This window comes from Equus quagga, chromosome 18, assembly GCF_021613505.1.
Source record: "Equus quagga isolate Etosha38 chromosome 18, UCLA_HA_Equagga_1.0, whole genome shotgun sequence".
Taxonomy (NCBI): Eukaryota; Metazoa; Chordata; class Mammalia; order Perissodactyla; family Equidae; genus Equus; species Equus quagga.
The window spans coordinates 5,139,258-5,164,637 of NC_060284.1; the positions used below are offsets into that span (position 1 = coordinate 5,139,258).

The 25,380-nt window shown below is 44.6% G+C and overlaps 1 protein-coding gene across 1 annotated transcript in view; it reads left to right on the forward strand.

Moving 5' to 3' along the window:
• PDE4B (phosphodiesterase 4B) overlaps positions 1-25,380 on the forward strand; it is a 392,450-nt gene that overhangs the window by 325,464 nt on the left and 41,606 nt on the right. The window lies entirely within an intron of this gene.

Consider the following 25,380-nt stretch of genomic DNA (forward strand, 5'->3'; position numbering starts at 1 on the left):
GATGATTAAGAACAGTTTCCCTTATTTAGTGTTGCCCGATGAAACACAGGACACGCAGTTAAAGTTGAATTTCAAATAAATAACAGATAATTTTTTAGCATAAGAGCTAATTACAGTATATAAATTAATTGTCTGAAATTTAAATTTAACTGGATGTCTTTGTTTGTTTTTGGCTAAATCTGAGAAGTCTACATTTTATTGATAGGAAAAAGTGACCCAGGGTGATTTGTGCCTAATATCATCCAGTTACTTGGAGCTGAGCTGGAACGAAATCTGAATCTAAAGCAGAAGCAATTCAATTTGGTGTTAATATTTTAGAAAATATTGTCCTCTAATTGTCTCCTTGGGTAGTAATTTGTCTCCAGACAACTCCTTAAGGGCACATTCCCTGTGACTTTTATTTTATTGTTTTGTCATACGTTAAGTCCAATATTAAGTATTTAATTCATTCTTGTATCCCCCTCCTGTTACAAGTACTGCAATAGCAGTACTGTTCTGAGTACAAAGAGGACATGGCCTCTGCCCTCCAGATAATAGGAAAAATGAGCATATGTAAGTCATAAATCAGCTTAGAACATGATAAAGGGTCAGTGAGAGGAACATGATGGCGCTGGGTTGTCAGAGGGAGCGATGGCTTCCAGCTGTGGGAATCAAGGAAGCTTTCAAGTAGAAATTAACATCTGACTTGGGCCTTGAGTGAGAGCAAGCATTTCAATAAGGGATTATAGAGAACATCACCCAGCAGAGAAAACAGCACAAACTTGGAGAGGGTGGTGACAACGACAGGACTTGTTTTGGGAACAAATCCATCTCTGTGGTTGCAGCAGAGAATAAGTAAAGGAGACGAGTATGAGATGTGAGACCGGGGTTGTGAGGAACCCTGAATACCAAATAAAGGTGTTCAGATGTATTTGCTGAGACATGGGAGTCATTAAAAATCGTTGAGCGGTGACTTGATGTGATAAGAGCCACCTATGAAGAAAATCCATCTTTTCGTGGAGACCAGCAAGAAAGGGACTGTGGAAGAAGTGCTGGTGAGTTCAGCGAGGGCTTGACTGTAGTGTATAACGGGAGAAAGCGGAAGGGAACTGGGTGCGATGGATGTTTCCAAGGCAGCCCACTCCAACGGAGGCTGCCAGCCAGTGGCTTGTAGGACTTGAGAAAAACGGAGGCATGGAAGATAAAGCTGAGATTTTAAGTTTAGATGACTAGGGGAATGGTGGTGCCATTGATAAAAATATGGAAATCAGGAAAAAGGGTGGATTGTAGGAGGGAGGAAGATGATGGCTTTATCTTTTTAAACATAGCATTACAAATTTCATTGCTATAAAATTCATTACGATTATGCCCAATCCTTTTGTTTCATGTGGAAGAAAATCCAATGAGAGTAAATGACTCGCCCGTGAAAACTCAGCAAGTTAATGGAATAGCCAGTTTTGGAAACTGGATGTCCTGTTTCCCCTGAACAGTGTTTCTTCCAGTGATGACCTATCTTATGATGAGTCTGAGTTTGTAGAAGCAAAAGAATCATGTGGTAGGATGCAGTGGTCGTTTGGAAATGTCTATGTGGCACTTCAGTAACAGATCATAGTTGACGATTTGGGAACCATCAAAATGAAAATAACACTTAAAAATGTGGAAGCAAACAAGATTGCTGCAGGAGAGATTAGAGGTGCGGAGTCAAATGTCAATGGATGCTAAGAAGCATCCACTGAAATTCACATTTAGGAGGCCCCTGGGAATTGAGAGGAAACGAGAGAGAGGGAAAGCAATCGCCATGAATGGAGGAGCAGAAGCAAGATTGTAAACACTGAAGGAGTGAGGGGCTGGTGAGGAAGTGGAAACAATTTAAAGCGATTTCTATGGAAGGCGAAAGTAAAAGGAGAAGGATCAGATATTGAAACAAGGCCTAGAGGAAAGCCTATAGGCTGCTGCTGGATGGCAGAGAAATAACTGTGTGTGCAGGGTGGAGCAGGGAGGGTCTCTGAGAACAGGAAGTTAAAGGTGTAAATGGGCAGGGGTGTAACTGAAACTAGCAAGGTCTTGAGAAAGATTTAGAGGAGCTGCAGGAGGAACACTAAAATGGATGGGCACAGTGGAGACAGAAAGGCCTCCTGAGGCATGGAAGGGGGATGGTTGCTGAATTGGTCCTTATCTTATCAGCGCCGCAGGAATTGGATATTTAGTAGAAGTGAGAGGAGAGAAATGGGAATGGGAATCTGTGAGGAGCAGGGTTTAACTGTGGGATGATAAAGGTGCACTTAGGGCCCCACAGAGCTTAGAGCGGTGTGTTTGTGGCCAATGAATTGACCGCATGCTGTGCTTTTCAACTATGGAAGCAGAAGAGAAAAGGTGGACAATGGGGGTTTCCCAGGAATTCCCAGCTAGTGGTGAGTATTGTGTTTTATATATTACTGTTGCCTGGATTCCTGTTAGATAAAGAGCCAAGGCGACTGGGCAATGTGGGGAGGAGAAAAGAGTACCTTTAGGCCAGGCTTTCTGCGGGCATTTGTACACGTTATTTCATTTAACCCTCATGGCGAGTAATCATAACCATAGGAAGTGCCATTATTACCCCAGTTTGACAGGTAGAGATCCTCAAAGTCACACTGAACAAGGAGCTTACTCAAGGGCACAGAACTGTAAATGGCAGACCTTTGTCTTCTTCGAACCATGCTGGCTGTTGCTTCCAGTAGCCATGAAGGACATACAAAATTGGGCAGATAAGAAGGTTGACGTCAGCTGAGGAATTTCAGGATTAGAGGTGGAACATTTCCTGCTGATAAGCTCCAGAGAGAAACAGAAGTGACAGAAGAATCAAGGTGCTAGTTGTTGACGTCAAAGAGTTAGAGTTGATTGATTTTTTCCAGAAACATTTTATTGAAGGATAACATGCAGAGAGAGAAGCACACAGATCGCAAGTGTGGAAGGCAGTGAATTTTCATAAATGAACACCCCCATGTACCCAGGACCCACACCAAGAAAGAGATCACTGCCAGCCCCATAGAAGGCCCCCTCAAGTCCCTTTCTAGTCACTAACCCTCCACGGTCACCACTATCTTGACTTCTAATATGATAGATTCATTTTTGCCTCTTTTGAGCTTTATGTAAGTTGAATCATATTTTATGCACTTTTTAACATCTGGTTTCTTTTTTTTTTTTTTTTGGTGAGGAAGATTGACCCTGAGCTAACATCTGTTCCAATCTTCCTCTATTTTGTATGTGGGATGCCACCACAGCATAGCTTGATGAGCAGTATGTGGGTCCACTCCCAGGATCCTAACACGTGCACCCCGGGCCAGTGAAGTGGAGCGAGTAAACTCAACCACTATGCCACAGGTCCAACCCTAATATCTGATTTCTTTCACTCCATACTTATGTTGGGGAGATTCCTCCCTGTTGCTGTCTGTGGCAATAGTTCTGATTGATTTAACCACCACATAGCCTTGCAAATAGCCACTCTCTATTGGGAAGAGAGTCCAGCTCTATGAGTCAGATAAACAAAAGACTGTTTACATTTCTTTTCTGCGTGCTTTCTTTGGGTGGATAGCTGGGGAGACTTGACAGATGAGTTTCTGACATACACAGAGCTATGTTAAAATTGCATTTAGATAGAATTTGTAGAAAATATATAAGAAAGTTCTTCATGCTCTACTCTGCAGCACTGCACACAGCCTTATAATCAGCAAAGAAGTTTCAAAATGTTCTCTGCAGTTTACATTTGTCACGTCAACTCAGTGAAGAGGATGAGGTTCAATGAAGGTACTGGCATTTTGAAAGAAGAAAATTGTGTCATGAGGGTTTGGAATTTTAGGAAGCACTGACCTATTCTTGGTTATCTGGAAATGATGTACGCTTAGTCCTGGAAGGAGATTTAGGGAAACACCAGCTGCCATTTGGTAACATCTCTCCGGGAAGGCCCTTTGTTAACCGTTCTGCAATGCACATATAAATAACTGGATACACTCTAAGACATGAGACATAATGTCCTGAAAACAATGTCCCAGAGTGGCCAGAAACTTGGACAAGTATGTGACTCGTATCGCAGGAGGGCTTAAGAAACCTCCAAGCTACTCAACCTCCCTTGAGACTCAGTTTCTTCGTCTATAAGATAGAGATAACCCTCTATCCAGCTCTCTGGCTGCTCCGAGAACCAGAGGATGTGATAGATACGAAAGCACGTTGCAGATTCTAAGGTAGGAGTATGGTATGATTCTTGCTGGCTGCGTATCCTTTTCATTCACTCATGGCAGGGGAAAGTGAAGGAAGAGTACCCAGATGGAGCATCACAGGTCAGAGCAGAGGCTACAGGGTGCACACACCTGTGCCTTTGGGCAGACAGCTCTGGTGAGAGTACGGCTTGGCCACTCACTGTGGCTATGTGACTTCAGGCAAATTCTTTAGGCTTCTTGAGCCACAGATCTGTCTCTAGAGTAGAGATAGTAACACCGCTTACATTTGCCAAGAGGAGTAGATCATTGTGGGAGAAGCACTCCTCGTGGCACCTTGTGCACAGAAGGCTCCCAGGAAATAGCGTTGGTTAGTGTACTTCTGCAGCAGCAACGACAGTAACCAGAGTAGGATAGCTTCAAGCAGCCACTGAGGGCTGTGGATGGGCAAGGCATCTGACAAACATTGAGCTCTTGGGGCACCTGTTTTGCGGTTTCGTTATTTCGAGGAGCCCTTACCAGGCGGAGAGTAGGGAGCAGGCCTGGAAACCTGGCAGCTGGCACCAGGTGGCTGGGCACCTGCAGGATCTGTGGGAGGACTTCTCATGGGTGGAATACTCTCCCTTTCCACCCCACTCTCCCAGGCATGCCCTTTCCTGTACTTCCTTGATGAGTATTAGAATAATAAAACATTAGAGCTAAAAGAGACCCCTGGACATCAACACGTGCATTTCACAGCTAAGGAAATGGAGCTCTGAGAAGCTGAGGGGCTTGTCTGGGGTGAACTGGTGATAAACCTGGGACTAGAACCCAAATCTCCCAACTTTCCATTCAGAACTCTTTCTTCCACCCCACACTGCCCATAGGAGGCGGCCTCGCCTCCACTCTCTCCGTGCAAGCGCAGGATGATCTCCTTAAGAGTCGGGCTTGAGTCTGATTCCTCATGGAATCCTCTGGATAACACTTCGCACCTAACGATGACTCAGAAAAATATTTTTAAGTGGAATCAAGTTTCTGGGATGCTTTCTTCTTATATTCAGTTTTTAGAACCGAGGACCAAGCTTAAAGATCGTCTTTAATGACCTGGTTCATTTCTCTATGTGGCAGTATATGCAAATGTCCCACTTCCTAGGGAAAGCTTCCTTCTCTAATTCTACTGCGCTGTCAACCCATCTTTCCCCCGGGCTCCCTGCTCGAGTGCTTATGTTGCCATGGCACAGTCTAGAGGTTGAGATTGTGTGATTGGGAATCAAGAGAGAATGAGAACCCTGGCTGCAACTCATGAGATCCTTGATGGCTCTAAAGCTACCTTTCCTTTTCTGTAAGATGGACAAGACCATAGTGGCCTCCTAAGGTGTAAACATCCATAGTGTGTGAAGGCCTTGGTTCAGCGCCTGGCACACTGGGTGCTCAGTAAATGTCATGGTCTTAGGTTGTATCACCGTTTGCAAGTGGACATGGCCTCTTCTGCTAAACTCTGGTCTTCTTCAGGTCCAGAATCTTGTCTTACTTCATTTTGTCTCCATGGGACTTTGGGCAGTGTCATCTGGTACGACATAGACACTCAGGGTTTTCAGAAAGGAGGAGAGATTGTGGGGTGCAGCTGAGCTCCAGCCTAAGATGCTGAAGCCCTTGGTTCGGGCCCAGCTTCCCCAGCTGCTGGCTGTGCAGTGCTAAACCAGCCACTCAGTATGTGTGAAACTCATTCTCTTTATCAGCAAAATGGGTTGGCTAGTACTTCGTAGCATCCTTCGGAGGATGATTTGAGACAACGTATATGACAATGTTTTGTAAATTAAAATGTACTTTCTGAATTTGTGGTGAGAATCGTCACTGTTGTGACAAGATCCACCTACTCTATCTCCTTGATATTACTTAATAACTCATTAGCCACTGCGCAGGGGTGCCTGTATGTAGAGAATAGAGTGCCCCGTTAGGGACTGCAAGGAAGGGTTGGTTTACAAGATGTTTACAATGTGGAAGGGAGCTGAGAACCCACGGCCTCTGCACTCGCCATGACAGATAGTTTGAGAGAACATTTGGGCGGGGGCCCTTGACCTCAGCCGACCTACCCCAGTGAGGGCCCAGCGGCCACGGTCTTTGAAGTGACCCCCAACAGCACATGCAGGCCAGCCCTGCCCAAGCTCGTCTTTGGAATGCTGCCTCCTTTGTCAAATGTCACCAGCATCGTGTTCTCATTTCCCTCATAGCACACATTTTTTTAAAGCAGCAGACTGTATTCCCCATGACGTAAATGGTACAGTGGCACGGCAGGAGGGCAGAGCGTGGCCTGAAGCCAGCCAGCGGAATAGAAAGTCAGAGGCTGATTTCTGACAGCCCACTTCCCCGCTCGGAGCACCGCATATGGGGACCTGCTCAGGGGCTTTCATCTTTGCCCTCACACACAGAGGTGCTCTTTCCTTAGGTGCGAATCCCCAAGTGCGTAGCTCTGGGAGCCCCTGGAGAAACACACATAAAGGGAACTTTTGTTTCAGTGCCTCTTATACTCCCTCCGGGAACCATACAGCCTTTTCAGTGTAAAGGCAGCTCCTTATTATAGACGCTCCCTGAAAGCGTTGTGAATTTGCCCACATCCAAACCCAGATTTCTTTACCCTCTGCGTCTGCATGAGGCATTTAAATGGCTGTTAAGCTTGCATTCTGAACTCTAAAGGCTTGGATCTCTCCACAATGTTTAGAAGGTTTAGCTCACCTGGGTATTGTCTTAGTTTTCTATTGTTGTAACAAATTACACAAATTTTGTGGTAAACCACCACAAATCGAGATTTTGGCAAGGCTGTGTTCCCTTCTGGAGTCTCTCAAGGAAAAATCCATGTTCGTGCCTTTTCCAGGTTCTAGAGGCTGCCTGCATTCCTTGGCTCCTGGCCCCTTCCATGTTCAAAGCTTGCGATGGCCAGATGAATCTTTCTCATGTTCCATCACTCTTACACTGAGTCATCTACCTCCCTCTGCCACATTTAAGGCCCCTTGTACATTGCGCCTGCCCAGATAATCCAAAATAATCTCCTTATCTTAAGGTTAGCCCATTAGCAACGTTATTCCCATCTGCTGCCTTAATTCTCCTTTGTCATGTAACATAATATAATCACAGGCTGCAAGGATTGGGATGTAGACATCTTTGAAAGGCCATTATTCCATCTGCCACAGGTATTGAGGGTGACATCAGGATCTCAGGATGTCTCTACAGCCATTGCTGGCAAATACAGCCCGCAGGCCAGCAACTTGTTTTTGCAAATAAAGTTTTATTAGATCACAGCCACCTGCATTCGTTTATGTATTTTCTGTGCCTGCTTTTTATGCTTAAATGGCAGAGTTGAATATTTGCAACAGAGACCATATGGCCCACAAGCCTAAAATAATTACTATTTGGTTCTTTTAAAAAAGTGTACTGAATCTTGCTCTATATCACTCCATCTATCTCTGATTGTGACCATAATTCTATAGCACATCGCTCAGGGACCTTGTGGATGTCTTCCTCCCAGCGCTCACTTCCTTGCCCCACAAGCACACTTTTAAACGCCTGGCAGCGCTCTGCCGGCCTCACCTGCTGTTCCTCTCTACCCTCAACTGCCATAAAGCTACCAACCCTTGTAGAAGCTCCAGGCACTACCGTGTGTCGTCTCTTCACTTTGATACATTCTGTTCCCTTTGCTTTCCCTTCACCTTCTTCCTCTATTTCCTGCCAGGCAAGCTCCTATTCATCCTTTAAAACCCTGCCAAGGCATAATTTCCTCCAGGAAGCCTTCCCCAACAGCCCTACCCAAGAAGTAACTACTCCTGCTCCCGAAACAGTCTTTCTGAACTATAAATACCTCAATGACAGTCACTGCTGTATTTGCCCTTCTTGGTATCCCCGGTGCCTCGCATAGGGACTGATGTATTATGTATCCAATAAATACTAGTTTAACTGAATGATACTTTAAATGTTGCCAGTCAGAAGTGAGGCATAGTACAGTGGCAACAGCAGGTTCTGTAAAAATTCAAAATTGGTCTCACCGCTCCACTGAGGCTCTGATCCTGCAGATGTCAGTTCCCTTCTCCTGGCCTCAGTCTCATCACCTATGAACCAAAGTGTTGGTTTCAATACAGTCAGTCTCTAAGACTCCTTCCAGCTTTAATGGTCCTTTCCAATATAAAGAATTTGGCCTGGTCCCTTGCAGATGCTGAGGAGAGAGAAATCTCTTTCGTTAGGCTTGTGCCCTACAGAGCTGGAAATCATCCAGGACAGACATCACTCATAGCTCTGCTTTGACCTTGTGGCAAGCGGGGCCTGAGGAAATGGGGGAGGAGGGAGTAGAGGAGAGCAAGGAGTTGCTGAGATAATCTGGGGAAGTCCTGTATTTGTTATTGACCTTTCTCCAGGAACCAATTAGAAAACAGACACGTGTCCTTGAGAGTCATGGCAGGTCATGTGTGCTCACCATCCCCAGCCTGCAATCCTTGGGCAATCCATGCCTGGAGCCCTGTCCACTTACTAGAGACCCATTCCAAATGCTTGTAGCCATATGGGAATCGCTTCAAACTTAGTGTGGTCCCAATTAACATGTTTTCTCCTCCTCCTCTTCCAACTCCCTCCTAGCTGTCAGTGGTTCTGCTCTCATGTCCTACTCAAGGCTAGACACCTTGGTGACAATGTTGGACACCTTCCTCTCCCTAGCTCTCTATATATCATCTCTTATGAAGATACACTTTTTTTCTTTCCTGACATTACTTAGAACTTCATTCTTTTCTTCCATCCTGTCATCACCACCTATTCTAGCCTGCATGGTTTCAACTTAGATCCCTCCAGGCGGGTCTTCTGGGGTCCCTAACTGTGGTTACTTCCCATTGGGAGCCATCTTATCTATTCCTGTGGGCCTAATTGTCCTAAATTCCTTCTTCCCTCATGCCTCTCCCCTGTTCCAGAACCTCCCATGCCTCCTTACTCTTCCTGCATCAAGACGAGATGCCTCTGCTTCTCATCATAATCTGGCCCCACTCTGACCCTCTAACCATTTTTCTTCAGTAAGACCTGTCTCTGACTGCCATGCATTTTGTTTTGGACTCCTGGTCTTTTCTCCTATGATGCCCTTTACCTGGCTGTTAACTCAGTTGTGTTTAGTGCGCTTGCATGAGCACTGATAAGCGCTTGCTCTCTTCAGAGCACAGGCGCATCTTTGCTGCCCCCAGGCCTTCTCCCATGATCCCTCCCAAGCCCACAGTGTGCCCTTGCTGTTTTCCTTCCGTGTCTGTGCATTCCTGCTCCCCTCCTGGACCTCACGTCCCTGAGGACAGCCACAACTGTGTCTTTTGCTTCTCTGTACCCGCCCCTCTTGGGGCCTCTCTTACGCTCAGACTCCCAGGCCACCTTCCCAGCCTCACTCACTATTTCCTGTCCTACCTGTCCTGTCATCCAGACGTGGATAATAATGCAATCTATCTCACCAGGTTGTTTTGGAGATTCAAGATATTTTGTTCAGGTGGACTCTGAGTTGATGGTCTCTTTGACTAAAGAGAACTTTTTATCCATCCCTCCATGGTTCTTCAGTTTTTGATGCACAGGCTCTTGAGCATTTGGAGTTAGAGAAAGTAACGAAAGTATCACTAGTAGACATAGCATAGTTCTTGCCCCTAAACCTTGATTGGAACATTCCACACTCAACCTCGTAAATTAATGCATTCATTTTACCTGTATATAAAGCAATCATTTATCAAGTGCCAGCAGTTTACCAGGCACTGTTCAGGGCTTGCCATTAGCAATTTCAGTGGTTTTTCTGTTGGTGAGTCATTCCCTCTTCCTCATCTCAGACCCAGCCTCCCTACCTAAGAGGAAGTGCGGTATGGGAACTGCAATTCAAAGTGTTCACTGAGGGCTTGGTCCCGAGCCCCGGCCGTGTCAGATTCACTCCCTCCCCGCCCTCTCCAGTTCTTCGGAAGCTGTGGCCACCAGGTGCCAGCTGGGGCCTCTGTCTGCTGGCTGCCTGGGTGATTCAGTTTCAGAAAAGTAATTTCTAATCCAAACTACAACTCTGTGAAATTCATTCAAAGTGTAGCAGTAATTCATTCATTCAATCCATTCAATCAGCAAATAAATTCAATTCAGTAATGTTTGCTAAATCAAACCAATCACTCAACAAGACTGACTTAATCTCAAAGTAGCTATAAGTTTCAACATTAGGCTTTATAGTGTAATCTATGTTTAAAAAGATCAGTATTTCCTTGTTTACTACCATTTTGAATAATGCAAATTTTCATAATTCGAGGAAACATTTTTCAGCTAGATTACATAGCATCATATGATAAATACCAGAAGAACCACAAGAACATAAACAAACAATGAACCTTGGCTGATGAGACAACAACTTAAAAAAAATTACTATGGGAATCTATTATCTAGATTATCCCAATTTTAAGACTGTTCCAAATCTGTGTTACATTGATATATGTGTGAAGCTGGCAAAAAGAGGCCAGAAGTGTCACGCAAAACATTTACAGCCCTGTCTGTGTGTGTGTGTGTGTGTCCAGAGGGAGGGTTGATTCAAGCCAGTTTTTCTACCTCGCCTGCACATTTATGTTGGCGGGATTTCACTGGTAAATATTGGTTTAAAGCAAACACTGAAATCTTTAATCACATTTCAACAGACACTGCTTTATTCTGTAGGAGACACTGCGTCGGAGAGGAAGAAACAGGGGGAGGAAGCACCACTGATAGCTACACTCTTTCAAGGGTGAAAAGGAAAAAGCAGAATTAAGTGAAATTCTTCGGAGGTAGAAATGCCAAGAAAACATTGGTGAAATACGACATCTTGTTTTTCCAAAGTCTGGAGCTGAGTTCAGTGAAGTGACGTCGTTTACAGACCAGGGGAAATTAGGGCAGGAACAGAAGTGCTGCTAAATCAGGAGAAACTGGCCAAAGGAAGCAGAGTGAGCTGTGACATATATGGTGTTGGCTTCTTTCTCCAATTCTCAAACAATTCCTGTTTGCTGCTGGGTCCAGTTGGGTCGCCGTGAAACCCGGGGCCTGATTTCATATTTTATGTGTGCTGGTTGGAAGTTCTGAATCTGTCACACAAAGCCACTGCTTGTCTGCCTGCAAACAGGGCTGCCAAAAGCATGCTGTTAACCTTTCCTACCACATACACACACACATGTGCACACACATGTGCATACACAGACACACACGTACATGCACAAAACCCTACCCAGAAAGGGTCACGTGGCTTTATTCGTTCTGTGCCTTCATGCACATCCAGGGCTTCTTACTGAATCATCCAGAGCTCCGTAAACCACCTCCAGAGCCTGTGGGTCTCCTGCCGTGTTCCTTCCTCCCATCCTCAGCACGCCTGCACTCCCTAAATCCCCACGCCTCTCCTTTCAGACACAGCCCTGGCTGCTTAGCTGTTTCTAAGAATGTCTTCAGGAGGCCTGGCTGTTTTATCTCTGCAGTCTATGATTGTCTCTGCTTCATTAAACCATTGTAGCCCGCATTTTGGGGCAGATGATGATAAGATTTGAAAGAAGCTGGGACCCAGCTGAGATGAATGGTCAGCCTTACTGAAGGCTACCTGAGGGAAATACTATTTTTATTTGCTTCTTTTCTTTGCCGTTTTTTCTAATTTTTCATCAGCTCCCAAGAGAGTCTGAAGAGGTGGGACTCCCACGAAAAAAATGTTGAAAATGGAAGACTCAGATAAGGTGGCTATTGCCAAAGCTGCCTTAGGATGGAGTCACCCGGGGCAATTCTAAAAAGAACAAATTCCCAGAGCCCACCGCAGAGAGACTGCTTCAGTGCATCCTTGGGGCTTAGGCGGGGGAGCAGCCGAGGAGATCCAGGGGCAGCTCCTTCCCAGACTGGTGTAGTGATGGAGTATCAGCTTTGGGTTTGGGCTGGTTTAGAAACAGCTCCAGCCTATACCTAACGTGACTTTGGACAGGTTGTGTAACCTTTCTGAGCCTGTTTGCTCACTTATGATAGAAATAATAACTAGTTGATGGGGTTATTGCAAAACTTAAATGAGATAATATACAAAGTCTCTCACGCACTCCTTGACTTACCATAGATCAAAAAGAGTGAAGCCAATCCAGATGTGTCCTTGGGACTTAGCAAACAAAGGCAGCCGCTAAGGCATTCCTGATGGCGCTGGAGGTAGCTTGCCTAAGGCTGCTTTCTGGTTCTACTAAGTCTGTGACCCTGGGAACCCAATTTCTGTTTCTCATCTGTAAAATAAAATCTATTATGTAGAAAATGATAGGTCATGAAATTACAGTGAAGATTACGTTTATTCATGCATATAAAGTGCTTAGAAACTGTGACGGGTACTCGATCGGTATTAACTACAGTCGTTATTGTTATTACCACCTCTTTTAAGACAAGCATTTGCGGGAGATGGAATGTTGGCCTCAGAGTGTTCAAGTCCTAGCCTGATGACATAGAACAGTGCAGTCCCGTAGAAATGTAATGCAAGCCCTATAGGTAATTTAGAATTTTCTAGTAAACACATCAAAAGAAATCAGTGTAATTGGTTTTAATAATGCATTTTACTTAACTCAATATATATAAAATATTATCATTTCAACATGTGACCAAATATAAAACTTGGCGGAGATATTTTACATCATTTTTTTCGTCCTAAGTCTTTGAAACCCAGTGTGTATGTTACACCTACAGCACATCCCACATCAGACTAGCCACATTTTAAGTGCTCAGTAGCCACATGTGACTAGCCGCCTTGGACAATGCAGAAATTCCAGATTCTAAATCAAGTCCCCCCCCTTGATGAGCCTCAATGATCTCGTTTGTGCCAGTGGAGAGAGCTTTCATGGCTTTGTTTGCAGAAGAAAACGAGCAAACTTGAAAGTGCTTTGTCAACTGGAAAAGACTGTCAGTAGTAGGCTTTCTGTTCTCTGCACATTTGACTGTCAAGTGCAATGCCGTCCTCACGAGGTAAAGCGCCCAAAGTCCCATGTGATCTGAGACATCACCCAGGAGAGCACCAGGGGGAGGCGCTTTCCTATAGGAGGTGACAGAGACTTGAGCTGATGACGTTTAGAGAGACAGGAAAATTTCCCGCCCTCCCCTCCTCCCCACCCACCATGGTCACTCCCAATAGCAAATACCAGTGCTCTCCGTTGATTCTCGAAATGCCTTTGACAACTTTCATTCTGCTAACAAAGATGAATTTAAGGCGCGTCACCCTCCCACTCCCTCTGAAAACACCCTGGTTTGGGACCTCATTACTTCTTAACTCCTATCTTTTCCTGCAAATAAGAATTCCTCATATTAATAATTTACCAAGTGCTTATTCTCTGCTCCGTCCTCTGATCCTTATAACTTTCTGCTATCAGATGGATAGTTCATCTTCTCGTAGGCTGCACTGTCAAGGTAAGAACACTGAGCTTGAAGTCAGAGTCTGATTCAAGTCTCTAGGTTCTGCATTTATTAGTTATGGGATTTGGAGTGAGACACTTAAACTCCCTGAACTTCAGTCTCTTCCTCTATAAAGCAGAGTCAATAATACATCTCTCACAAGGTATGATGAGGATTAAAAGAGATTATTCACATGGAAGAGATCTATAACTGCAAAGCATTATACAACTGTGAAACAGTGTTAAGATATTTACAAACCACTTTGTGTCTGCCATTCTTCTGTTGAACACTTTTCAATGGCTCCCCATTGCCTGTCAAATAAAGTCAGGTTCCTTAATCTAGCATGAAGAGCTCTCTGAGATCTGGCCCTGACCACCCTATTTTTGCCAATTTATTCCACTCTACTCCCAGTGTTCTAATGAAAAGGATTGCTATATTTGTTCTCCCCAGACAGGACTGAGTGGTGTGACATGTTTCTAATATGCTTTTTTCATGCTGTTCATTGTCTTACGTCATTTTTCTGCTCTCTCAAAATTCCACCCATTTTCCTCTAAATTTCTCCAAATCTGTCCTGCTCTCCCTTTCCCCCATGTTTTTAAGATCTATCTGTGCTGCCTTGGGACTCTGCTTGTGGCTTTCACGTGGGAACTGTGAGAATCTGTTTGGGATTCTGGTCTGGCAAGGTACACAGAGACTGCAGGAAGGGGCCTGCAGACAGGTCTTGGGTGCGAGTGAAAGAACAGAGGCAGCCTGGGATGTTGCAGAAGTCTCCTCCAGAGAAGGCATGGCTCCCATATTAAAACTCTCCAGTCTATAGATCAATCAAGACAGGCATGCAAAAGAGAGAGAGCTCATTAATGGTGGTAACATTGAGTAAGTCAACAAAAAGAAGGTAGTCTGTTTGGAGACTAGTTAAAAAAGAACCAGGAACAAGAATTCCTGATACGCTTTCTCCAATGCTGTTCAGTAGCAAAGGCCCTTTGGGCAGTGGCTATCCCATCCACTGATATGTTGGGCATGTCAGCAGTTCAAACAATATTTTTGAGCTTCTGCTAGGTAATAGCTGCTGTGCTGCATAAAAGACCAGCCAAAAAGACGTGTTCCTCACTCTCAAGAAAGTTACCCTCCAATGGGTGAGATAAACAGAGAGAAATAATTTCAATGAAATATGGTCAGTTAGAAATAGAGGCCGTCACATGGTGTTGTGGGAGCTTAGAGGAAGGAAGCTCAGTCTGACCTCAGAATATTTAGAAAGCTTTGTAGAGGAGGTGACACTGGGCTGAGTCCTAAGAGATAAGTGAGAGCTAGCCAGGTGAACAAAGTTGGGAAGGCAGTGGAAATGCTTGAGCCAAGACAAATACATCCACCTCAGTAGTGGAGCTGAGTAGATCAGGCTTGAAGAAAGCCTGAGTAACTTGCTCAAGTTCATACTGGTAATAAACTGAATGGCAGAGGCGCAAGTCAAGCTCCTGTGTGTCTTCCTCCAGAACCTGAGCTTTTAAATACTAGTTAGCTAGTCTCCCTGCATCCATTCCTACCCTCAGGTTCATTCTCTAAATTGCAGCAAGAGTGATCTTTTTAAAATGCAAATTAGCTAGGCCACTGCTTTGATAAGGCTCCTAAAACTTTTCCCATTGCTTCCAGAATAAAGTCCAGGGTCCTCTCTGTGGCCTTCCCTGGTTGTGTATGACCTGATCTCCACTCCTTGCGTCAGTCTTCTCTCTGTGTTCCTGCCGCGCGGACTGCTCTCAGTTCACTGAGCACACCCTGCTGCTCCTCCTGCCTGGAACGCTTTCCTCCCTCTTTGCACTTAATTCTTATTCCTTCGAATCTCATGGCTTTCCAGGATAGGCCTTCCCTAAGCTCTCTCTATCACACCCCCACTTCTCAGACTTTTGGCTCCCCTGTTATCTCTGTTACAAATTCCTTCAACACTCTCCACTTCCCAGTAGTTCCTTTCTCAATTGTAATTAAATAGGTTTTTATATAATGATTTGTCTATTTCTATCAGAATATAAGCTTCAAGTGAACAAAAATGATGTCTATAAAATGCACCACTATACTCTCAGAATTTCATGCAAAGCCTCCAACATAATGGACACTTAAAAAATTCCACTCATGGGGCTGGCCCCATGGCCTGGTGGTTAAGTTTGGCGTGCTCTGCTTCGTCAGCCCAGGTTCGGTTCCTGGGCGCAGACCTACACCACTCGTCAGCAATGCTGAGCTGGCGACCCACGTAGAAAATAGAGAAAGATTGGCACAGATGTTAGCTCAGGGCAAATCTTCCTCAGGAAAAAAAAAAAAAAACACACTCATTAAGTATTTATTGTATCATAGTCAACAAACAATAGCCAAGATTTGTCTAGTACTTATACCGTGTACTATCCTAAGTATTTTACATTTATTTATTAATTAAATATTGCAACCCATTAAATAGATACTATTATTATTCTCATTACTTGGGTGAGGAAACTGAGGCATAGAGAAGTTAAGCAACATCTTCAAGCTTTTAACCACTGCTCTATACTCTTCATAAATACTTCTTGTACATATTTAATGTATTAGAAAAATATTTAGACAGCAACTTACCTCCCTGTCTGATCACTTTCTGGTGTCATTGCTCTAACACCAACGCAGGTGGATACCTAAGATCTTCAAGCGCCCCTTCACATTGGTGGTACATATTATTAACTGGATGGGTACAGATTCTCGTTAGTAAGTAACTACCAGAGTCAGAGTCCTTCTGGAGAGCAGGTTTGGGGAGGGGGAAGGACGTTGACAGAGTGGGAGGCAGAGTGAAAGGGAAGAGGGCCATGAGGCTGGCACATTGAGGCCATAGTTTTGCCTTGTCTAAGCCAACTTGGGTGAAAGAAAAGAAACTTAGACCATTTGTTTATAACAGGCCCCATGGCTTAGCAAAAAAGATCATGAAATTTAGAATCAGAGAACTTAGGCTCTCTCCCTCTCTCCTCTCTCTCTCCCTTCCCTCTCCTCTCCCTCCTTATAATCTCTCATCTCTCATCTCTCTTTCTGTCTCTCTCCTCGGATGACTTTGAGCAAAACATCTCCAAGCCTCAATTTTCTCACATGCATAATGGAAAATGTATGTCATGATAATAATAATCTCTATCTCATGGGATTTATTTTTCAAGGAAAAACTGAAATATGCAAGTGAAAGTGCTTGGTAAACTGTCAAGTTATATATACAAAGCTAGTTGTGATGGGAGTTTTTTTTTTAACTTGTAGTCTTAGAGGAGTTTGCTCAAAAGATCTGCCTCAAAATGACCTACTTTTCACTGTTAGTTCCCTCGAGGCCGATGAACCTCGTCTTCCGTGATCCCAGCCACTGTGCAGTCCCTGTCATGTGCAATTGCAAAGCGCCGTATTCGTAAAGACATGTTAACAAAGTCCTGCCTAAAGAAAGGCCACGCAGGGCTCACACTGCCTCTGGAAGAACCGTGTTACAGGATGTGTAAGTGTTCTCCATTTCCTGGGGTTTGTTCTAAGAATATTTTACTGAAGGTTAAAACGATGTGCCTTCTTGAAATGTGCACTCTAACACAGGTGCATTTCCTTTACCAAATATTCATCAAAAGAAAATATATACCTTTGGACATAATAACTGATGATGAAAAGAAAAGCTATTGCTTACTGTAAGGGAAAAACACCATAACCAAGACCATCAATGACTAGGCCAATGGCCCCAACCTAACACCTTTGCCTAAAGAGAGGCTGATTTCCATATGTATGAAACTGTTTTACGTTTTAACAAATGCTTATTGCACCATGAGGAAGAACAGAGGAGTGGAATAAACATGCCAACTTCAAGGCAGGCAGAATCCAGTGAGGACATCGACAGGGCTAGAAGCTTGTGGATAAAGCTGGAGTCATAAGCTGAATGTGAAGATTCCAATTAATACACTTCTCACTTACCAGGGTCAGAAGAGTGGTTTTTTACTTTTCTCCACCAAGGACTCCTATAATTTTTTTCCCCATGGAGTCCTTGCTTTAGAAGATTTTGTCTACACAAATGAAAACTGTATTTAAAGGTAATCATCAGTCTACCAAATTAAAATTTTCAGTTATTTTATGGATACTCATTTAATGTTATTTTAGTTATTTAATAGTATGCACAAATTAGGAGCTAAAAAATGTCACAGGTTTGCTTTATTTTGAGGTTAAAAGTGCAGGTTTTGCTATGAGCCCTGTTCTGTGCCTTGCTTTCATGGAGTCTCCCAGTCAGGCTGGGGAAAGCTTCATGCTAGCTTGCTCCCAGATGGTGGTGCCACCGGGCCATTGCATAAGGTCATTGTGTAGTTTGGATACTGATCAAAGGTATTCAGCCAGGTGGTGAGGGGAGCTGAAAGCCAGCCCGTGCATCACTTCCCAAGCTTTCTGCCCAAGGGGGCATATTTTTCTAATTTTCACAAAGGCACTGCATAAGGGGGGAGGGGTTGGGAGGGAGACGGGAGGAGGCCGATGAAGCGCTCAGCTTCACTGACTGACCATTTTGGAGCATGGAAAAGGAGTTTCCCATAAAATCATTCAATGCAACAGATTGTACCACTCCCGAGGTGTCCTGTTCATCGCTGTCACCTTGGCACCCGGAGCTGGCTTGGCACATAGTAGGCACAGAACATCTTTTTGCAGAATGAATGAATGAACAAGCAGCTTTCTGGTACAATTCTCCACGTCTGAAGGTCCCCTGACCTGCTGTGTCACTCAGGATTTGGTGACAGCAGAATGATACAGCAGGCTAGGTCTGTATCTCAGAAGTGAAAACCAACCAACTGGAACCTCAGACAAATACTGAGGGGCAGCTTCCTGGCTGAGGTCGTGCAGTGCGAGGGATTTCATGCAGAATTTCATGGCCACCTTGCACACACTCCCCTCTCTGGGACCAGAGCAAAACTCCACCCAACTCACCTATCAAATATGTGGCAATCTACCCTCAGGCAAGCGACCAGGACCAGGCAGAAGGTCCCAGGGAGGGAGAAAAAAGTTTCTGACATGGCCTATACCAAATGCTTGGTGTGCGTTGATTCACTGACGCTCACAGCCAGTTTGTGCTGTCATCCTGTTTAACAGGTGAGGAAAGGAGGGCTGGCCAGGCTCCTTGCCTCGTCTAAGGTCACATTCCTGGTAAATGGCAGAGTCAGGATTCGGAAAGAGCTGAGTCAGGCTCCAACATGTTCCACGGAATTTTGAGCATCCCAGTCTATGCAATATCAAAACCAACATCTATTTTTGGTTGTTTTTCAGCTGTGTGAGGTTTACTCAAACTCTATTGATGCTCATTGCTATCGCTCAACAAAAGGAAGAACGACGTGTTTTTAGAAATCCTGCTCTTTGCTTTTTAAACCAGGCTTTCCCTGGATGAGACTGTTTATTGAAATCCTGCATGGAAAGTCAGATAGAGAAAAGTACACAAGTCACAAGCGTAGAAGGTGGTGAATTTTCATAAATGAGCACACTCAAGTACCCAGGACCCAGACCAACAAAGAGACCATAAAAGGCCCCCACAAGTCGCTTCCCAGTCACTAACCCTCCACTGTCACCACTGTCTTGACATCTAATATCATAGATTCATTTCTGCCCCTTTTGAACTTTATATAAGTTGAATCCTATTTTTACGTACTTTTTAACATCTGGTTTCTTTTCTCCACATTTATGTTGATGAGATTCATCCCTGTTGCTGTGGCAATTGTCCTGATTGATTTAACCACCACATACCTTGTCAACAGCCACTGTCTTCTCGAGTGGGAAGAGAGTCTGATTATGTGAGGCAGATAAACAAAAAGTTATTTCCATTTCTTCTCTATGTTCTTTCTTTGGGTGGAAAGTGGGGGAGACTTGACAGATACGTTTCTGATATATACAGAGCTGTGTTAAAATTGTATTTAGAATGATTTGTTATATCAAGAATCTAGAAGAGTCCACTTATGGAAGCCAAGGAAAAGCAGTAGTTACCAGGAGCTGGGCGGAGAAAGGATTGCAGAAGTGTTGGCCAAAGAGTACGTAGTTTCAGTTGCACAAGGTCAATAAGTCCCAGAGAGCTACTAGGCACATATAGTTATGTATACTGTGTTGTATACGTAAAGATTCATTGCAAGGATATGTCTTATATTAAATGTTCTTATCACACACACAAAAGGGAGGGAGGACACTTTTAGAGATGATGGTTAAGTTTATGACACTGTTCACGACGACACTCTCACGGGTGTCTACTTATCTTCAAACTCGTCAAGATGTAGACATGAAATATGCACAGCTGTTTTGTATGGCAATGATACCTCAATAAAAAACTGGCCTTAGAGACAGTTTGTAGAAAATTTATATTTGGGGTGATGCTTTCACTTGCATCTGTGTGATTGGGGACAAGTGCTTACCTCTCTGAACCTCAGTTTTCTCATCTGTGTTAACAGTGATGATACTTAGGGTTTCAAAGTTAAATGATACAAGTCTGTAAAGGGCCTCTGTTCCCACTTTTCCAGAGATGAGTGGGGTATTCACCTCACACTTGCCTGCACAGAGTGTGGGGCCAAATTTTAGGGCACCTGAGGTCTGTTACCAGCTGGGCATTGACTTGATAACTACTAAAATCTGTTTCCATGTTTTCCAGCTATGGGCAGCCAGCTATTTGTGGCCAGACCAAGCTTTCTTCTTAGCCTTTCCCACCACCGTTCTCTCAGTCTCTCCTTCCAAACCCCTCTCTGCTAACACACACACATTTCTACTGAATTTGCCTGAAAAAACTGGGGAAATTGGGCCATGATTTAAGTATTAGCTGAACTGGAAATTTATTTAAACAGAAAAGAGGAGATCATTGACTGAAAAAAAGAGTGTTACTCATCGGTTTGTACAGTACGATCTCATTTTGATTATATACATATGTAAGTACACGCACACACATCCATGAAAGGATATGCACAAAGGGGTTAACAGTGGTGATCTCCGCTTAGCAAAAAATGTGACAGTTTTATCATTTCAAATTTTGGCTTCTCTCTAATTTTCTACAATGCACCTGTATCCCATCTGTAATAATAAATGTGATGCTTATAAAACGTGCATAAGACTTAAAGGTTTATCGTCTGGTTTTGTGTGTATTCTCCCCTTCCACCTTCCCTGTGAGAAGAGGGTAAGTGTTCTTCTCACCCTCATTTGACAGGGAAAGGAGTTAGTCTCAGCAAACTTAGGTAACTCCCCTGAGGTCGCCCTCTGAAGCAAGATGCAGGACCAGACCACACCAGTTCTTCTGAGTAAATGTTCCACAGCTGTGTTAGGTGGATAAGAAAAGGGAAGAAGAGACTCAAGAAATGACACTTAGGAAAGTGATTTCTCAACTTTACGTCGGAAGGGTAAGATGCAGGTGTAAACGCAGCGTTTTCAGGAAAGCATGCATTTTCAGCACTGAGCTGAATCCTGTGTTTCAAAGACCAAGAGGCAGTCTTGCTAGGAAATTTGGTCTAACAATTTAACCTCTGACTTCCTAGCTTGTGCCTTAAAGTAAATTAGAGATAATCACACTTCTTCAGGGCCTGTCACAGACAGGTTGCAAAGATTAACGAGTAGTGTGCTTAGAGTTCCTTTGAGAAAAGAGCTACATGAATGCCACATACTATTACAAGATTAATATTAATTATAATTATCCATCCATTCTCTCTTCCTGTTTCTCAGGGTCAAATGCAATACCTGCCAGACCTGCAGAAGGGGGCAAGTCTTCCTTTGCCGCCCCTGTTGGAGTGAGAGGGGGAAAGGAGGGGAGAATGGAAGGGAGGTTGGGTCTCCCTGCTCCTCTTCCCTCTGGAAATTTTTGGCAAATAGGGTTGAACCCATGACCATACACAGTCCCATAACCTGCTCTTATCCCCTTGAGACTTGCTTCTGTGGTGTTAAGCATGGTTCCCTCTCAGAGCCATTTGTCTGGGACAAGAAACAGGACCAGCTTCATGGGCATGCAGCATTGCACAGGACCTCGCTCTCAGAAGGGCCCCATTGTCACTGTCTTGAAACTCGTAATAGTTTTATCTTTATTCCTGTGTTTTGTAAGCGAAGTCTGATGGCATGATTGAGTATACTCTGATGACTTGGAGTCTTGGCTCATGTGCTGTCCCCCTCCTGCTACCCATGTGACTCCTCTGGATGAGTTCTCAGCCACCCGTTTCCCTGATCCTTGGCACCCTGGGACTCATCTAGCACTTGCTCCCACACCACGACCACTGCTGCCTTTCATTTCCAGGGGGGGCCGGGGTGCAGGTACAGAGGGGTCTGAGTTGGGCATTTGTGCCTTGCAAAGTCTCAGGATGGGCACATGGTGGCAGCTGTCCCTGCCCTGGGCTGGCATAGCTGTTACATGGTGAACAGAGGCTGTGTCTTGGTGGGGTTGAGCATCTTATCCACCGCTGACCCAGGTATCTAGCACAACCCAGTGCAGAGGCTATAGCGGCTTTAGAGGTCGCCTGTCTGCCATGGATTGGGGCATTGGTACCATGGGGAAGGGAAATGTGTCACTTCCCCAGAGCCCGCCTCTGGCTGGGGCACAGCACATCAGTTTGGCAGCTGGAAGGTAGGGGTACCCCAGCAGTTGATAAGCTGGGCAAGCGCCCTAAGTCATAGGATGTGGGGCCTGTGGGGTCCTGGGAGGGACTGCACTCCTCATGCCTAGGGGAGCATGATATTAAAGAGCAAATAAAACGTACCATGCCATTCATCAGTTGTGACAAATGTGCCATAATAATGTGAAATGTTAACAATAGGGAAACTTAAATGTGGGGTATGTGGGAGCTCTCTATGTTATCTTTGCCACTTTTCTGTAAACCTAGAACTATCTTAAAATAGAAAATTTATTGAAACAATAACAACACGACAGGGACAGTGAAGAATCCAGAGAAAGACTCCAGAAGAAAGGAAAAAGCTTCATACTTTACTACTTTTAAGAGTACTTTTTCCTGCTTTTTCAACGAGGGGCCCTGCACTTTGATTTTTGCGCTGGGCCCTGGAAATGATAGAGCTGACCCTGACCTGGAAAGCCTTCGTTGACTATGCAGTTCCTCCATCTCCCACCCCCAAATGCCAAGACTTTGGGTTGCTATGATTGCCATTCATAGTCATCCTCCTATGTATTGATCATCTACTAAGAACTGGCTACCATACCAGATACTTTATCTCATTTAATCCCTTTATAACTTTATGAGATGAATATTCTTCTCCTTATTTTAAGATGTGGGAAATCAAGGTCCAGGACCACCCAGTAAGTGGTAGAAGAGGAAAGTCAGAGTGCCTGAGTCTCGCTCCCAAACTGCTGCTCGGTCCACAGTGCTCCAGACACACCTTTCAGCCTCTAGATACCCAAGTATTTGCAGGCTGCTTGGGCAGGCACTTTGGTTTCCATTCCTCCAAGTATCGACTGAGTGTCTGCTGGGTACCAAGCACTGGATCTGGTGCCGCAGCCATGGAGTTCCAGCGTGGAAGCCGGTCTTGAGCTGCGCTGTCTTTTCCTTTGCCTGTACCCATAAGTAACTGGGCTTTGCTGGCCCATGCTTAGCCCACTCTGATGTCTGTGCCTCCTGCCTTGGTTACTGTGATAAGAAGGCTCTAAAATGGGACACAAAGAAAGTCTTGACTATGGATTAAGAATCTGGGAAGGAACAAATCCTCATTAACTTCAAAATGTAATACTGTTCACTTAAAAAATATTGCAGTTGTCCACAATAAAAGATAGCAGTGGAATCCGGTCTCATCACATCCATTGGCGGGTCACTGACATCTCACTCTTGTACCAACTCCAGGGACACGTGTGTGCTTGTTGTGTGGAATAGACAGTGAATGTGCTGTGGTGGCAACACTTAATTGGTGGCCCTTTGAAGAGACCCCTCCTCCTTCAGCACTTCTACTGCTCTAATTACTGTATTTCCTTTGTTAAGCATGAGTGGAAATGGGATCCTTTTTTTCCCTCTTGGTGAAAGAGAAATGTGATATATCACCTTTCAGTCGTTTTGCATATCAGCCCATTCAAAAGGCTCTGAGCATGTGTTGCTTCCCCTCCACCATGCTGGAGAATGTCTGATCTTGGATACGGAGAACCACAGATCCCGAGGTGGAGGGCACCAAGGCAGTGAAGCCGGAGGACTCGGGCAGTAGTTGGACTTTTTCTTTTATGAGAAGCCAGGAATGAGGATGGGAGGGTTCTGTTACTTCAGGGAAAGATTCCTTGCCAGAAGTGCTATTCTGGAAGGAAACAGAGGAGGCGAGCGGGGGTTTCGGACCCACTAGAGAGTAAGTGAGGACATTCTTCGTGTTGAAGCGACATTGAGGAGGGAGAAGGGAGAGAAGGTATGTGCGAGCCTGGCTTGAAATGAGTTTTACTAAACACACCTCAGTTCTTGTCTGCACATTTCTGAGGAGTGTGAAAAAAATGGAGGAAGTCACCTCCAGTGGTTTTGTGGCTTTTTAAGTATGACATACAGGATATTGAATTTTAACCCCTGTTCCTCCTAAAGCGTAGGCATATTGGGGGATAAACAAAATACCTATTCTTTGAAATGTGCATCTTGCGGCCGAGAGACTCCAGTCAGTAGAAATCTCTGTTCTGTTTATTCCCTTTTCTGCGTCGTATGAGTGCCACACACATAAACCTATTCAAATAATTCTAAGAAGCTATGTGGTCTCCCTAGGATTTCTGTATGAACATATCAAAAATGTATCCCAAATCTGATAGGAAGAGGTGTAGTCTTTTCTTGTAATAGAATTCCACACAAGATTTTTAATTTTAATTAATTTCATTTTATTTTATTAGCACCCATTATGAGCATGCATTCCAGAGAGTTTGGTAGAATTAATGGATGTGGTTTCCCTTAAAATCAGTCATGTGCGCCGGAGAGTCTGACTGATTTTTATATCTGTCTGTAGCATCATTAATTCACCTAGCATTTATAAAATTAATTCAGTGTTTATTAACATAGGGTTTGTAAGTCAATAACCTTAAGTATTAGCTTAGACTTACAAACTTTTGGGTATGGTGTGACATGTTGCGAACACTAAAAAAGAACTTTATTATCCAGCCAAAGTACGATCTTAAAAACAATATTTTTTTTTTTTGAATGGTCTGCTGAGAAATATTTCCAGAAAGTCTAGATTCCTCCAGTGACGGATGTTGAGTCCCTGGCTTTCATCTAAATGAAAATCTTCAGCCTTCACACCTGGCTCCACCTGAAAGTCCGGTTCAGAATTTCCCTGTGATCCTGGCCGCTACAGCGGAGAAGTTTTAGCTTTGTTTAGTAGAACGAGAGCTGCCGGCTCCCAGGCCGGTGATCGTGTTCCCCTAACACTCCAGACAGCTTCTCTCAGCCTGATGTCTCCTCAGGGAGACCTCATTCCCAGGAGAGATTCAGGGCGGGGAGGGACAGCCTCCGCTTCTCCCTCGCGCGGGTCAGTGTTTGCTGAATTCAAAGTTATTCCAACATTGCCACAGTCCCGGGAATGAATGACTGCCTAGCCTTCCAACGTAACTGTCAGTTTCCCCCCAAACTGGCGGCTGTATGTTGCATTTAGAAGAAAAGCAAAAAGAGAAACTGCTTTCCTCATTTCTCCTCCGGACTGCAAACACTGAGAAATGACATCACGGCCCCGAAGAGCCCGGGATGACTAAGGCGGAGGGAGCCTGAGAAAGCTCGCTGCCCCTGCCTGTCGTCTGAGGACGCATGTATGCAGATGAGCTATAAGGGACGGTTCCCGCCTTCTTCCTCGGAGGAAGTTTCTTGGTAGATCGCGGACACCTCACCCAGAAGGGGGCGGGGGGTGTGTGAAAACCTGGCACCGGCCGTGCCGGGCAGAGCACCCTGGTGGA